At 34.8% G+C, this 16,219-nt stretch overlaps 3 non-coding genes across 3 annotated transcripts; all 3 read right to left on the bottom strand.

Moving 5' to 3' along the window:
• Positions 1-324: 324 nt before the first annotated feature.
• On the bottom strand, positions 325-396 carry Trnae-uuc (transfer RNA glutamic acid (anticodon UUC)). Its single transcript has one exon. It is a non-coding gene; the product is annotated as a tRNA-Glu (tRNA).
• Positions 397-595: 199 nt separating this feature from the next.
• On the bottom strand, positions 596-667 carry Trnae-uuc (transfer RNA glutamic acid (anticodon UUC)). The gene has a single exon. It is a non-coding gene; the product is annotated as a tRNA-Glu (tRNA).
• A 2,103-nt stretch (positions 668-2,770) lies between these two features.
• On the bottom strand, positions 2,771-2,842 carry Trnae-uuc (transfer RNA glutamic acid (anticodon UUC)). The gene has a single exon. It is a non-coding gene; the product is annotated as a tRNA-Glu (tRNA).
• Between the last annotated feature and the right edge of the window lie 13,377 nt (positions 2,843-16,219).

Genomic DNA, 16,219 nt, shown 5'->3' with positions numbered 1-16,219 from the left:
GTTCTGATAAATATTTTTTGACAATCTGGCTTTTCACTATTTTGGTCTTTATTATTAAACCTATTAAAATAAACAACAAATCAATTGACACAATATCATCTACATATACTGTATGCTAGTTGACATCAATGAAATTGAGATTCTATGTAAAAATGTCATCCGGTGCTTACTGGTGGATATCATACAGTAGGTAAATGACATTTTGTCAATTGATTTGATGTTTATTTTAATAGGTTGAAAAGATCAAAATAGTGAATAGGCCAGCTGGTCACGCTAAACTCTGAAATAATTTAATTGTTAATAATATAAAAAATTAAAAAAATATTCCCGTACCGGGAATCGAACCCGAGCCTCCTGGGTGAAAGCCAGGTATCCTAGCCACTAGACCATACGGGAGATATGAAAATGTGTCGAATATATGATTTTTAAGACAGTTTTAAATACATGGCACAGATAAAAGTTTTATTGTAGTAGGTAGATACTCGTAATTAATATTATAACTCTGTACTGAGTGAGATAGATAAAAAAATACTAATATGATGTGAAACGATTATTCAAAAGTAGAAATATAGAAAATACAATTTATCAAAAAATATTCCCGTACCGGGAATCGAACCCGAGCCTCCTGGGTGAAAGCCAGGTATCCTAGCCACTAGACCATACGGGAGATGGGAGAAAGTTGTCAAATATTCGTGTAGATTTCTTAAACGTATAGTAAAACAATTTTTAACTCTTAGATCAACGTATAACAGGCAATGGAAGTGTCATAAATATATTAAAATTAGTTGACTTATTTTGGGGGAGAATTACTATAAATTCCGGGACACCCACGGCTTCGTCAGGGTGTAATTCAGTTTTTAGAAATCCTATATTGCTCAATTACTTCATCTATCTTCTAATGAAAGTCCCACTAAAATGTGCTCGGAGATTATCCCGGAATAAAAGGCAAATAGGTGGACTGACGACATCAAGCAAGCCGCAGGGATTCGCTGGATGCAGGCGGCGTGATGTTTGGAAGTCCCTACAAAAGGAATATGTCTTGCAGTGGACGTCCATCGGCTGACATGATGATGATGAAAAGGCAAACACTTCAGATTTATTTGTATGTAAGTTCATGTATCGATGATTAGATTTTATTTTATCTATGTTAATATTGTAAAGAGGAAAGATTTGATTATTATTTATTTCTGTTTGTTTGCATTGAATAGACTCTAAAACTACTTGATGGATTTAAAAATATTTTTTCATTGGAATCCTACATTATCCATGATGAATATAGACTATATTTTATCACTGTATTCCCACAGGAAAGGGAACAACGCAGGTAAAACCACATGGCGTTTAATAGTAATTTCTAATATGATGAACCAGACTACATCACAGTGAAAATCTCTTTTGATTAACTGTTATGAATACCTACTTAGCTTTGCTTCCTTAATTATTTACTAACTAGCGGACGCCCGCGTGGAATTTAGTTTTTCACAAATTCCTCGGAAACCATTTTTCCGGGATAAAAAGTTGTATATGTGTTAATCCAGGCTATAATATATCTTAATACCAAATTTCAGCTAATTTATTTCAGTAGTCGAGGCGTGAAAGAGTAACAAATATTCATATCAAAATCATCAGTTTTCGTAAATCTCAGGAAACCATGGATTTTTTCGGAATAAAAAGGAGCCTATGTGTTAATCCAGAGTAAAATCTATTTCCATTCCAAATTGCAGCCAAATCGCTTCAGTAGTAGCGGCGTTATAGAGTAACAAACATCCATACAAACTTTCGCGTTTATAATATTAGTAGGATTTCTACAAGGTATCTTACCGGAACGTCAAATTACTTAAACTTCATTCATTACTTTAATTTAAGTATAATAAACAGTACTGATTTTCAGTTTGTAATAATTAAAATTACACAAAAATCCTAGTCAAAAAACACACCTGTTATAAAACAACAACTGTTCAAACATTGGCCACAATAAATAATGTTTTATTGCAAATAATCATAACCATAATGATAATAAAGGCAACGAGGCGTGGCCTGTATGTTTATGTTATTACCCTGAATCGCCTGAGCCATAATCTAGAGAACACAATGGCCACATAATTGGCTTGTAATTGTCTAACATCAGACAATAATACACAGATAATACACAAACCATTACGTTTTATTGCACACCCGTTACATTAAGATCGATACGATCTTTGACGAATTATACACACCATTAAAATTTAGACTTGGATATTCGATATAATCGAGGAGGCCACAACATGAATTCCTGCAACAAAACAACCGACAAAATATCACATTTGTTTCTTAAAAACACTGACATATTTTATGTGATTTAAAAGCAAATATAAAATAAAATACTTCTCAAGTACAATATATTGAGAAGTAAATAAATAAGGATATTTATACCACTAATAGAAAGAGGAAAGATAGGATGTTGTTTGTTTGTTTGCGTTAGAGAAGCTCTGGAACTACTGAACCAATTTGAACTTTCATCTTTAGTATCCCTGATGAACATAGGATATATACCAGTATTCCAACAAGAACTACGCGGGTGAAACCGCTGGACGTCAGCTAAGTACATCATATTAATAAAAAAAACATACATACAGCCGAACGTAGAACCTCCTCCATTTTAGAAGTCGGTTAAAAAGTTGACTTCTAAGTAGCGCTTGTTTTGTTTTTCACTTCTAATATAATACTTATCTTTATATTCTCTTTGTTATTGTATTCGCTGCAATAAAAATAATTATAAAAAATCAATTTCCCGTACCGGGAATCGAACCCGAGCCTCCTGGGTGAAAGCCAGGTATCCTAGCCACTAGACCATACGGGAGATGAGATATTATGTCCAATTCAACGTTATGTTAGTTATGCAATCAAGCAAAACCCTTAAAATTGCAAATTAATAGTCGAAGTCGTAACTTAACTATTGAGTCAAAATATTGGAGCAATTTTGTACGAAAATTACATAATTTGTGACGATCTGCGTCACAGAAACCACTTGAACAGTTGCGGCGTATTTATAGAAATTCCGTGTTATTTGTTTTCACTATGGAAACACATTATACGTCATTATTACGTAGTTTTAAATTTACACAAGGAAATGCTAATATATTAGTTTTTACTTTACAGGTACCACAAAGGTGATTTGTATATTAATCCTGGATTTTTGCAGTGCTAACTTAATAACTAGTAAAAAAGTTAAAAACTAAGAATAATATTTTTTAGAATAATAGAAAATTAAAAAAATACCTACAGCTCTACTTGAAAGATCTCACTGAAGAAGTACTGCCACCTTAAATTGTCTCTGTCTATTTTATTCTAACATAATACGTAGTTTATATGTAGGTATATCATTTACGTAGTTTATTTATAATTAGTATTGTTAAAAAGAGTGACAAGAGACACACACTGTCCACTTTGAAAATATCATAGACATCGTAACAAACTCGACCAGCTGGTCTATTCACTATTTTGGTCATTATTATCAACCTATTAAAATAAACATCAAATGCATATCACACATACTGTGTGATATCTATTTGATGATCTACCAGTAAGCACCGGATGACATTTGTTACATCTCAATTCCGTATAATATGTCAACTAGCATAAATCAAAGACAGTGAATAAGCCTGCAGAAGTCCATAAAATTTAAATTTACGCCGTCATTCAATCTTCAGCCTCTATTTGTTCACTGCTGGACATACGTCGTCATTAATCAAGTACAATCAATACACACATATGATTATTTGATTTGATTTAATACGTGTATTTACGCTTACGATATTATTGCACTGGCTCTTCGTCTAAATCGTACTATGTTGCTTAGTAATGGCATAGAAATTTTAGATTCAATAACCAGTAATTCGTACAGTGAGTTTTGAAAAGTGTAACACGTATAATTCAACTCGGCTTAACATACTGAACAAATTGCAAATTGAAAAAATCTGATAATAACTGCACGATGTTTATAATACATCATATAACGGTAAAAAATATATCATGTTTTTAACCTACCATTTGGTATGTTTAACCGTTAAAATCCGCCTAGCCTTTTTCAGATGTTTGGATTAATAAATTACCAGTATTAGGTATATGTATACGAGTAGATAGATGATAATGACCGAGGTAGAGGCCTAAAGTGCTTTCCGAGGCACGGAGGTGTAACACAATAACTTCTCCGGTTTCAGAAATATTACTGAAAAGTTTTTAGAAGTAATAAATCATCATCATCATCATCATCATCATCATCTATATTAACAGCCGACTTTACATGTGACATGTGAGTGGACCAACACTGCGTTTTCCGGTGCGGGGTCGCTATTCCAGCATCTTGGGACCCCAACGTCCATCGGCTCATCGAACTACATGTGGCCTGCCCATTGCTTAAAGTTGCATACATACAAGGTTACGTAAATACGTACTTAGCGATTCCTTGTGAGGTTTGATAGCTGATAGTAGTTATCGTTAGCTATCAAATTGCATACGTTTTATAGGGCAAAAAGTACTGATTTCGGAAAAAAAACGTACTCTACTACAAAGTGGATTTAATAATAAAACTCACGCATGGTTATTTTTGATGTTTTAGATTGTCAACAACCTACAAAATAATAAAATACAGAAATATTGTACCGTTGTAATAATGAATAAATGAGACACGGGAAAGTATCCATGCTTATCATATAACTATTTTCTATTTGTAGATATCGAACCTACGGTCGTGGATGCAGAAGCTACCCACTGCACTATGCCAACTATGCGACTCGCAAATTTAATTAATAAGAAAGAAATGTTCCTGATGAACTCACCACAGGCAATGCGGGCAACCTTGGCGATAAGATAACTGCATCGCGGAAACTGTGCTAACGGCTGATAATGGGAAAACAATCCATCGGCTGTTATTGCGTTAGCATTTGTAATTCGATCTTGGTGTTTAGCAATTAATTATTATTTACATTAAACTGTCTTGTTAGTGCTGTGGTTAGGATATGCGGTTTTGGATTACGAGGTCCTGGGGTTGAGTCATAAAAATTTACATCATCATCATCATCATTATCAACCCATATTCGGCTCACTGCTGAGCTCAAGTCTCCTCTCAGAATGAGTCCACCACGCTGGCCCAATGCGGATTGGCAGACTTCACACACGCAGAGATTATGAAAATTCTCTGCGTGTGTTAAGGTTTCCTCACGATGTTTTCCTTCACCGATTGAGACACGTGATATTTAATTTCTTAAAATGCACACAACTGAAAAGTTGGAGGTGCATGCCCCCGACCGGATTTGAACCCACACCCTCCGGAATCGGAGGCAGAGGGCATATTCACTGGGCTATCACAGCTCAAAGAAATAAAAATAGTAAAAGTAAAAATTTACGTTTACTGTTTATTATTTGAGAGCCACAGTTAGCGACCAGGTCTCGACTGTGGCCCTCATAAAAAGGCTCAGAGTCACTCAGCGGGTGATGGAGCGAGCTATGCTTGGGATTTCTCTGCGTGGTCGAATTAGAAATGAGGAGATCGCAGAAGAGCCAAAGTCACTGATATAGCTCAGCGAGTCGCGAAGCTGATGTGGCAATGGGCAGGGCACATAGTTCGAAGGGCCGATGGACGTTGGAGTGCTAAGGTGCTGGAATGGTGACCCTGCACCGCAAAGCGCAGTGTTGGCCGACCCCCCATTAGGTGAACCGAGGACATCAAGCGGGTTGCAGGGAGCCGCTGGAGACCGTTTGTTTAGAAGTCTATGCAAGGGGCCTATGTGGACAGTCGCAGTGGACGTCCATCGGCTGTTAATTAATGATGATGATGATGATGATGATGATGATGATGAAGATGATGATGATGATGATTTATTATTTCTTTTAAGAAAGGTTGAAGTGTTACACTCTCCTAAATATGTAACATGCGCGCCATCTAAAGTTTGTCTAAAGAAATACAAACTTCCATGGCTCAGTGGTATGCGCGGTGGATTTACAAAACGGACGTCCTGGTTTCGATCCCCGGCTAGGCCGATTGAGATTTTCTTAATTGGTCCAGGTCTGGCAGGTGGGAGGCTTCGACCGTGGCTAGTTACCACCCTACCGACAAAGACGTACCGCCAAGCGATTTAGCGTTCCGATACGATGTCGTGTAGAAACCGAAAAGGGGTGTGCATTTTCATCCCCCTCCTAAAAAGTTAGCCCGCTTCAATATACAGTAATATCAACAATTATTGCACGACGCACTGACCGATCGATCAGTGATGATCGTTCGGTCCCAGTAGAGCAATGCACTGCTATTTTCAAGAACTGACGCTGGGTCGTACCTATAGTAAAGCATCTCAGAAGCAATAAGGCCGTACTGATGTGGTGGACCGTTGGTGGATTATCTTGGCTACTTGATTATGCCTGTGCAAGTATTCGCCGTTAGCTAGGTGAGAACACCCGGACACAATATGCCTGAGGGACTCCCCAGGACGATGACACGCTCGACAGATGTCTAGAGTGCCATCTTTATTTGATAATTATTATTTATGTAAACATTTGCGTTAGTTGTCCGCGACATCGTGCGCGTCTTTCTTAACTCTTTCAAAGTTTTAAACTGACTAATAAATACTTTCTATAGATTATTTTAATGAACCTAAATTTATTTAATACTAAATTTAGTATTATAGAGATTAGAAAACATAATAAAGCGCTACTTGTCAACCAGAAATCTGTTCTATTTACGAAGTATTAGCTTTACACAAGATCGCTAATCTCGGCTTTTGAAAGGGTTTATGTTGTAGCATGTTATTAGCTGACATAAGACAGATCGCATCGCTCGCCCTTGGCATATAATGGCGGAGCGTGAGCTGGTAATAGAGGCACAACACTATTCCTCGCTTGATACATTTTATAATAATTTATACCTTCTTATCTGCTGTTATATATAGCCTTCATGTTTTTTACCTTCTATTTAACCAAGAAATGCAGGTTTTACATTCAATGATTAGCCTATTATAAGGAAAGGCTTGCCATATTACAGTAAAGGAAAACAAAGTTAAGGCCCACCTTGTTCCAATGCGGGGTTTTACTATCAGAAGTCAATAATCGTTCCAGGTCATTATGATATCAAGGAACAGTGACTTAAATGATCAGATATTCAACTTACACAGTTAAAAATAAACGTCTCTTAGTATCAGCAACATCCAAACCCAATTATTTTCAATCGTACACCACCATAAATAACGTATAAAATCTTTTATCTCGGATCCCTGTCATGAGCATCTTTATGGACCTGTCCTTACCATAATTCCAAATAACAGTTATCAACTAAAAACAAAAAGCTACAAGCTTACAGTTAGCAAAACTTATAATGTTTGCTACGACCAAAGTACTGGACCATTGGGTCCATAAGCAGCATTGCCAAGAAAACAACTTTGTAAGTATTAGGTTGTCTCGATTTTACCAAAAACTAAGTGGAATTATATGAATTATAAATAATTTATACAACTCCACTTATTTTTATAAGTATAATTTATTTATAAAAAATATACCACCCATGCCAGATATTTGGAAAAAACCTCAAATGGCACAAAGTTTTTAGAATATACAAAATTGTGTTTAATAATCAGTAAAACTAATCGTTATCAAAAATGAAAAATCAGAATAAGTAGTTTAGTATTGTATTAACATAGATACATAATAGTAATAATATAGATATATTTTACCACTGCATGTTTTAAAGAACTCTAAAAGGTTTAACCGTCATGGAAAATTTTAGCCTCAACAATTGCCCAATCGTATCGCCATCTGATGCTATCTCGACAAAGCATTGAAATGCAGATTACCTACGATTACAAAAATTAATTATGTCTTCTTGTATATACTTAACTCGACGACTAAAACAAATCCTAAATCGTCGATTTTCGCCGAAGCGTCCTGAACCCTAACGGTAACCTAATCTTGGAAGTCATTTTAAACTCTGTTCTTAAAGTCAGACGGACCACTGCAATTTCATCGATTAACACTTAGGAACGAACGTTCCTTCTTGCATCGTTAATTCATTGCTACTGGGCTAATTTATCCCACGTAGTGTTTTAATAGTTATTTAACTGATTAAATTTATAGTAAGCTATGCTGCGATTGTTTGGTTTCAGAAGGAATTTTCTTTTGTATTTTAGTCAACTTATTTTTAACTCTCTCCCTATAATTTTATGAATAAAACTACAATGTAAGTTTATACTTACATTGTACTTTTAAAGTGCATTACATTCAGGATCTGATTTTTCAAAATGTTGATTTAAACTATGATCAATCAAAAGACGAATCCAGTAAATGCTGAATCTTGAAATACTAGTCATAGTTATACAATAGTCATAATTTATTTACGCAACATTTTCTGGTTAGCAAAGCCGCTTGTAAATGAACCTACCAAATTTTTGAAGTTTACCTCTTGGATGTTTTATTCAAAACTAAGACTTCTCGTACCAAGGTGCGTTTGGAACCCTCGTAATTTTAATTTCAAGTTTTTTGACTAGTTATTATCACCATTATTTTATAATATTAATGACGTTTCGAATTGAAATAAATGAATATTGACTATTGACAAAATCAAAGCCTCATTGCTTGAATAAACATATTATTTTTTCCATTAAATTCTTATTCCATTATTATCCGCAGGTACTGGGTCTGATAGACCAAGTATTGAGATGGAGAGTGTTAATTTTATCGTTTTCTCGAGGTTTAATTAATTCTTACTCATTGGTAACGGACATCGGTGAGTCAGTTTTGGTCATTGACACAGGATGCGTTGTGGTATTGTGTATATGAAGAATGGTCTTTTTGGGTGAGTTTGTGGTCAGGTGGTTTTTGCATAAAAAATGGCGTGATCCTGCAAATTTTGAGCGGATCACTACACACGAGGCGTACTTTTACTCCGACTCCATAAATTATTTACATTTAACAAAATATCAAGTGACATACTCGACAGAGAGTTTTCGCCTAAGAGACCGTTTTTCCTTTGGTATGAAGATACGTGATTTTTCATGAAATGTTTCTTGAAACTAAAATGAACTGAATGAATGAACTAAAATGAAATGTACTTAATACGAGTAATTAAATTAATTATTGCTATTTTGTGATAAAAATATACGGGTGCTACCTAATTATTTATTACCATCTTGAGCCGCCTGCATTCAGCGGCTCCCTGTCATCCGCTGGATGACATTGATCCACCTAATGATAGAAGAAAGCCTTTGATTTAAGTAGGATAATTTGATTTTTATAAAAGTAATTCTACCAATGATGTCTGGAAAGGATCCTTTTTGCTTAAGTATTTGTATATTATTTAATACCTATAGTCCTATATGTGTGCAAAGAAAAATGTCATATCATATCAAACATATTAATATTTCCACTTCAAATACCACAACATAACACGGCAACAGAGAAGTAAAATACTTTTGCATGTAATTTGGTAATTGGGCTTGTGTGTAGTGTCTCCAAGGCTCGTTCATTCTATTCAGGTAATGTTATTGGATACGGGGAAATCGGTTTTACGGAAATGTCGCGCGGCTTTGTTTTACTTTAACCGAATTACGATGATTTTTTTAGTTGTTAACTTGTGGACTAAGAGCTTGTAAACCCAGACCTTCTTCATTTTTAAAATTAGAAGTTTGTCAGGTCATTGCTCCTACTATAGGTTGATAGTCAACTATAGAGTTTGAACTATGGAGCCTTTGATTTAGACTTTTGTTACAAAAGTCTAAATCCTCAATGGTCCACATCTATAAATAAAGAAATAAATAAAAAATAATTTCTTGTAATTAACAGTTTACAATTAATAATTAATTAGATGTTAAATATTTTACTTTGTTAATTTATTAATTTAAGTAAGTCATAATTTTAAAATGTTTATTTTCTTCCCTTATATTTAAAAGAAAAATCCTTTTTGGTGAAGGCCTCCTCCAGGTGCTGCCATTTTGACCGGTCTTTTTGCCTTCAGTAGACAGTTTTTGCCGGTGAAATTCATAATGATAACGTGGTCTGCCTCTGCCTCGTAATCGTTTAGGTCCCGGCCATCCATATCTATAGCGTATCTAATATTTTTCATTTGCATTGTTGTAATATCTATCTTTTAAGAATGGCTTACTATACTATACTTATTATATGTTCTATACTGGTCACGTCCCTATCTACGATGAAAATTTACGCCAATTTTCTTGCGGACGAAGTATCAGCGTCTCTTTTACTTATAAATCGTTAACCTCAGTGTTAGTATCGAATTTGTTATTGGAACAAAATGGTGTTCCAACATAAAAATCACCGGGAAACTCTAGCACGTCAACAGTCAACACATTGACGAGAATCAAAACAGAATGTGATTCATTAGTTAGAATGGCCGCCTCGTGCGAGACGGGATGCGATTAAAAGCGACGTTGTTTTATTTTTCCTTTAGAAGATAACTTTAAGAACTGGTTGTATAAAAGCCGTCGCATTAAGAGATAGCATAACGTGTTATATTTCACAAAATTAAATATTTAACACGTTCAAATAATCTTATACATCTAGTCATTGTTACCCCTGTAATTTATTATTTAGTATATTTCATGGATAGAGCCGTGTTATCCTAATGGATACAACTACGGCTTTCGATTCGGAGGGCGTAGGATCGCAACTAAGCCGGTACATGCTTTTTTATTTAGAAATTAAATATCACATAAGAATTTTCTTAATTCTAGTGAGTGAAGTGTGCCAATCCGCATTGGGACAGCGTGGTGGATTATTAGCCTAAGCCTTCTCATTCCGAGAGGAGTTTTCTCGTGTACAACATTGAGCTGAATATGGGTTGTTTATAATGATGATGATGATGTAAATATTGGTATTTTCGCGAAACTCTTGAGGAATATCTCGCCAAAAAGGTCAAATATGACAAGATTATTTTATACTACAGACTAACTCTTGGCTGCAATGATAAGCAACGCCTGATGATAAGCAACAAATAACCTATGGTAGGATGCGGTTGGAAGGACTCTTGACTTCAAGATATAGTAATAATGAATAATTGATGAATTAAGCATATGGTCCACCTGATGGACAGTGGAAAACCATCGCCAATTAACAGAACAAAACTTTACAGAGCAGGCAAGAAACACTTTCTACTTAGTGTCGCCCCGTGCTCATCACCTAGAGGCGTCAGTGTAAATCCTCATGTGCCTGTAATTATACCTATGCCCTTTACTGGGACATAGCAGTTCTGCTTGGTGGTAAAAATAATCATGGCTGTAACACGTCCTTGGAAAAACACTATCACAAAAAGCTCTACTTAACCTCTTAAAATATTTTAACATATTCTTTCGAAATTTGATTGCGTAATTTTGTGAAAAATCGCTAAAATATGTTTCAATCCAATGATATCTCCACTGCTTTTAAATTGCCTAATTAGCTTTATTTAACCCTTTCACACATATAAATCTCTACCTATTGGTCACCGCGCGGACGTGCCTAAGACTTACAAGTCGCGACAGGTTAAAAACGTCGTCTACTATGACTTCATATCAAATATTGCATTCATTAAGATTTGCTACTGTTTCAAATCCATTGCTCCATTGGTTACCTTATATTTTAGTATGTTGTTTGCTAATCGCCGTTGGATGTTAAAGTTTGAAGAGCTTCAGTCTGTGGAGTATATCCTTTTGCTCAGCAATAGGCATACGAATAAAAAATAAAATAATCGTATGATAGTACGCGTCATTTGCTCTCTGAGTAATGGTTGCGTAATTCGCTATATTGATTGCAATAAATTATATTTTATTGTGAAAGAACATTTTATGTTTTACGCTTTTATAGCTGAAACCCTTCGTTGTCTTGTTTTAAAGGTAGGTATTTGTTGTGGTTTTTCTTGTTTTAAAGGTAAGTACTTTTTATCAATACTTTAATAAATGATATTTAAAGAAGCTTTTTGCAGCGCATTTTGTTGAAATAATATATTAGTTACCTAATTAACATTAAGTTCTCAATGTTTGAAAAACTTCAACAGATCATTATTAAATTGTCTAAGAACAAATTATACAATTTCAAACTAACCGCTGCACCACCGAGGACAAGAGCTGTGATAGCCCAGTGGATATGACCTCTGCTTCCGATTCCGGAGGGTGTGGGTTCGAATCCGGTCCGGGGCATGCACCTCCAACTTTTCAGTTGTGTGCATTTTAAGAAATTAAATATCACGTGTCTCAATCGGTGAAGGAAAACATCGTGAGGAAACCTGCATACGAGAGAATTATCTCAATTCTCTGCGTGTGTGAAGTCTGCCAATCCGCATTGGGCCAGCGTGGTGGACTATTGGCCTAACCCCTCTCATTCTGAGAGGAGACTCGAGCTCAGCAGTGAGCCGAATATGGGTTGATGACGTAAGTAATGTAAGTAAGAAAAGATCGACTCTTGAGAATTAATTTCAGATCAAAAAATAATTTTAAAGGTCCTTGCTGTGCACCTCAATTACAAATTTAACATTAGTGATGATAAACAATTTATTACTCCAGTTATCGATACGGGGCACGCTCGATAACAACCGAGATATCGACAGTCGTCAGTACCAACATGAACACAATTTGTAAGATAAAATAATGATTAGGCTTGCGAAACGTTGCGTCACGAACGGCCACGAAGCATGATTAAACTTGCAAAAGCAAAATACAGTCGAGTAAAGGTTAGTCGGCAATAGTGAAGGGATTAGACGGATTTATCGCTATTTATTTATTATCGTATAAAGATCTCGTCAACTTAATTAGTAGAATCATAACATCTTTATGTGTTACATTCATATCGTATATAACAAGGTTATTCAGTAAATCATTAAATTTTAATTGCTTTGTTCTGAGGTTGGAATGGAATCTTTGATGTCGTATGTTACCCGCTTTTTTAACTATGTATTTTTTGTTATACTCATACTATTTTTAGACTTCACTCTTACGCTTTTTACTTTGTTAAAGAAGAAAAGAGAATAGTCCCGTTTAAAATAGAAACATATAGGTTACTTTATTTGATAAACACATCGTTATCTTCATAATAGTTTTATATAAAGCTACAACAATTAATTAATTTATATAATTTTAAGACTAATATGGGTATAACCACTAATGGAAATAAATCTAAATATTTTTAATTATTCCTGATAAATAATTACCCGCTTAAGCGTAGTGCTTTATAATCCACGATAACATTGTTATTTAACTTTTATTTAACTTTATTTTAACTTAAAAAAAAATACTTAGCTACTTAATCAATAATAATATAACTTTAGTAAAGTATATAATAAATAATTAATGTCGATGTTTTGTAAAAATATCGACACGATAATGCGACATCACTAGGATCGCGCGGCACCGATCATTGTCAATTGGATCGTGACCAAAACGTACGTATCCGCTTATTATCTTAATAATTTTGTATACAATCTTGTGCGACTGACTCATTTTTAGCAGATCCAAGGTTTTGGTGCGACCCATTTTGAAAAAACGAGCCACTTTGCAATTATCAATCACTACGCTTCGATGTTTATTTATGAGTTTATAGTAAGTCTAAGCCTTCTTAGTCCATTTGTAAAGCTGACTATGGATTATTAGATGCTGAGATCAACTCCTAGGCCGGGCTATTGAATAAAGGTTATCAGTGGCGTGCATAAGGTGTTTAACTAGGGTATGCGATAATTTACAAACTGTAAAATTCCATTTCCAATACGGGTTCGTAAGTTGTCCTCAGGGTAGGCAGTATATATTTTCATCTATAAAGTGTATACCACTGCTAAATATTAATATCAGCCCGACCTTGAAAGGGTTAAAGGGGTAAACTTACACTCTTATGCCTCAGAGTGGCAAACCATATTTGTCAAATCATACTAATGGTAACAGAGACGAAGTTTAAAGCTCTGTTGTCCGCCAAACCGGATTAGAGCAGCGTATAGAGCCCATTCTACAAATTTTTCTCTCTTGTAGACAATAAAATAAAAAAAAATTCAACCGACTTCAAAAACATAAAACGTACCGACTAAACTAAAAAGCGAAAATAACATCGTATTATGTTCTACCTACTGATCAGTTTAAAGTGGAGCTAGCCGGGTGATGTACTAATTCAAGCCATAACAGAATCATCATCATCGTTATCAACCCATATACGGCTCACTGCTGAGCTCGAGTCTCCTCTCAGAATGAGAGAGGTTAGGATTGGCAGACTTCACACACTCAGAGAATTAAGAAATTCTCTGGTGTGCAGGTTTCCTCACGATGGTTTCCTTCACCGATTGAGACACGTGATATTTAATTTCTTTAAATGCACACAACTGAAAAGTTGGAGGTGCATGCCCCGGACCGGATTCGAACCCACACCTTCCGGAATCGGAGGCAGAGGTCATATCCACTGAGCTATCACGGCTCTCATGACAGAATATCATAAAGATAAAGGTTTTTCAGATTGTGTTCTTTCATGTAGCTCTTGAAACGGCTTAAATTAATACGACACCGGTTTAGCACCGCCTTCAAACTTATCAGAATTATATTTAAATAATCAGGAAATAGATCTCGGATGGATAAGCAAAGCCACTTACTACTGGGTAGTTTGTGTACTAATAAGCCCTTACCATCTAAGACTATGACAAAAAGACTATGAATACTTAAAAAATAATAAAAAACAAGTTATTTATTACAAATATTAAATTACCTAGTCGCATAAAAACAAAGGATAATACAAATAAAGCAGTAGAAATAAATAAAAAGCCTCACTAAATAGTTTTTATTGAAGCCGGTCGTCACATAAAACATGTCTGTAATGAGCTCCTAAGCACATAACCTTCGCTATAATGCGTCGTGTTGCCTTATTAGATTACATATTGTATTTACTCACGGAAGCATTATAGAATAATTACGAATAAAAATAAATTGTGACATGTTACTCGTGTAAGCGTAAACTTTGCTATAATATAGGGATAGAAATTCAATTAATCTAAGAAAATAACGAAAATCCCAACTGTGTAAAAATTCAACTTACAAATTTCAACAAAACATTAAAAAAACTGATTAGTAACAGCTTTTGATAGAATAGAATAGAATAGAAATAATAATAATAATAATAATAATAATATTTATTGATTCACTAGTACACATAAAAATAATTTACATAAGTCTGTGATCTCCACACTAGGATTCCCTGTATTGTGGTAATCACTTTCTTCCACAGTAGTGAAACAAGAATATAACAGTTTATGAAGTGTGTGACAAACAAGTTAAGTTAGGTAGTAAAGTTAAGTTAGGTGGTAAGTTAATGCTAAGTTTATATAATTCAAAATAATTACAATATATATTATGTGGATATGCGTGTGTGGTGGTGGGTTTGTATGTGTGTGTATGTGTGTTTGTGGTGTGTGTGAGGGAATGTGTGAGTGTGTGTATGTCAATAAATTAATCCATGCGTTAATCACATAGAAATCAGTTATTATGTAGTAATGTGTTGTTAGCACAACACATAACTACATAATAACTTAAATAAACTACCCTCTTCCCAACTTGTATCAATAACGAGATTATTGAATGTTCTTACTAACCAGCTGTTTTTTTTGACTGTTGCTTAATTAATACTAATACAACTTAAAAGCTCCCACAAATTGCGAGGCACATTATCTCGTTTTGACGCTCAGAATTTTTTATATCCTGGTTACTCAGTTAGCCACCAGAGTCAAGAATTTTCGTAATTAAAAAAGTTGATAAAGAAGCTACTCACGAAAAACTAACTAGATAGTAATCAGTTGTAAAAAATGTTCTACGGATCCCGGGCATTGATTCGCTTTTCCATACTTTTATTTTGAATTTGTATTGAATAGGCTCTAAAACTAAACTGGAACGATTTGAAAATTTTTTTAACCATTAGAAACATTATTTCTGATAAACATAGGCTATATTGGAATGGAAACTACGCAGGTAAAACCACGTGTTTCTGCTAGTAAATTACAAATTCGATACATTTTGAAGTTACAAACAGAACTGGCCGTATAGCCAGCAAAACAGCGGGCAAGCTAAAATCTTTTAGAAGCTACATAAAACACTTCATAAAGATTTATGGTATCAATATCCCCTGGGTGCAAGGTGCAGCGGCTTTAAAATGTGGACAGACTAATGTGAAATATGGACCTGGATTAGCGCCGTGATAAATCTACTACTTCGAGATATTACGAGCACAAATATACGAGTATATCTTT

The sequence above is a fragment of the Bicyclus anynana genome, chromosome 20 (genome assembly GCF_947172395.1).
Source record: "Bicyclus anynana chromosome 20, ilBicAnyn1.1, whole genome shotgun sequence".
NCBI lineage: Eukaryota > Metazoa > Arthropoda > Insecta > Lepidoptera > Nymphalidae > Bicyclus > Bicyclus anynana.
Note: the sequence above shows the minus strand (reverse complement) of the source record. Positions and strands in the feature narration are given on the sequence as shown.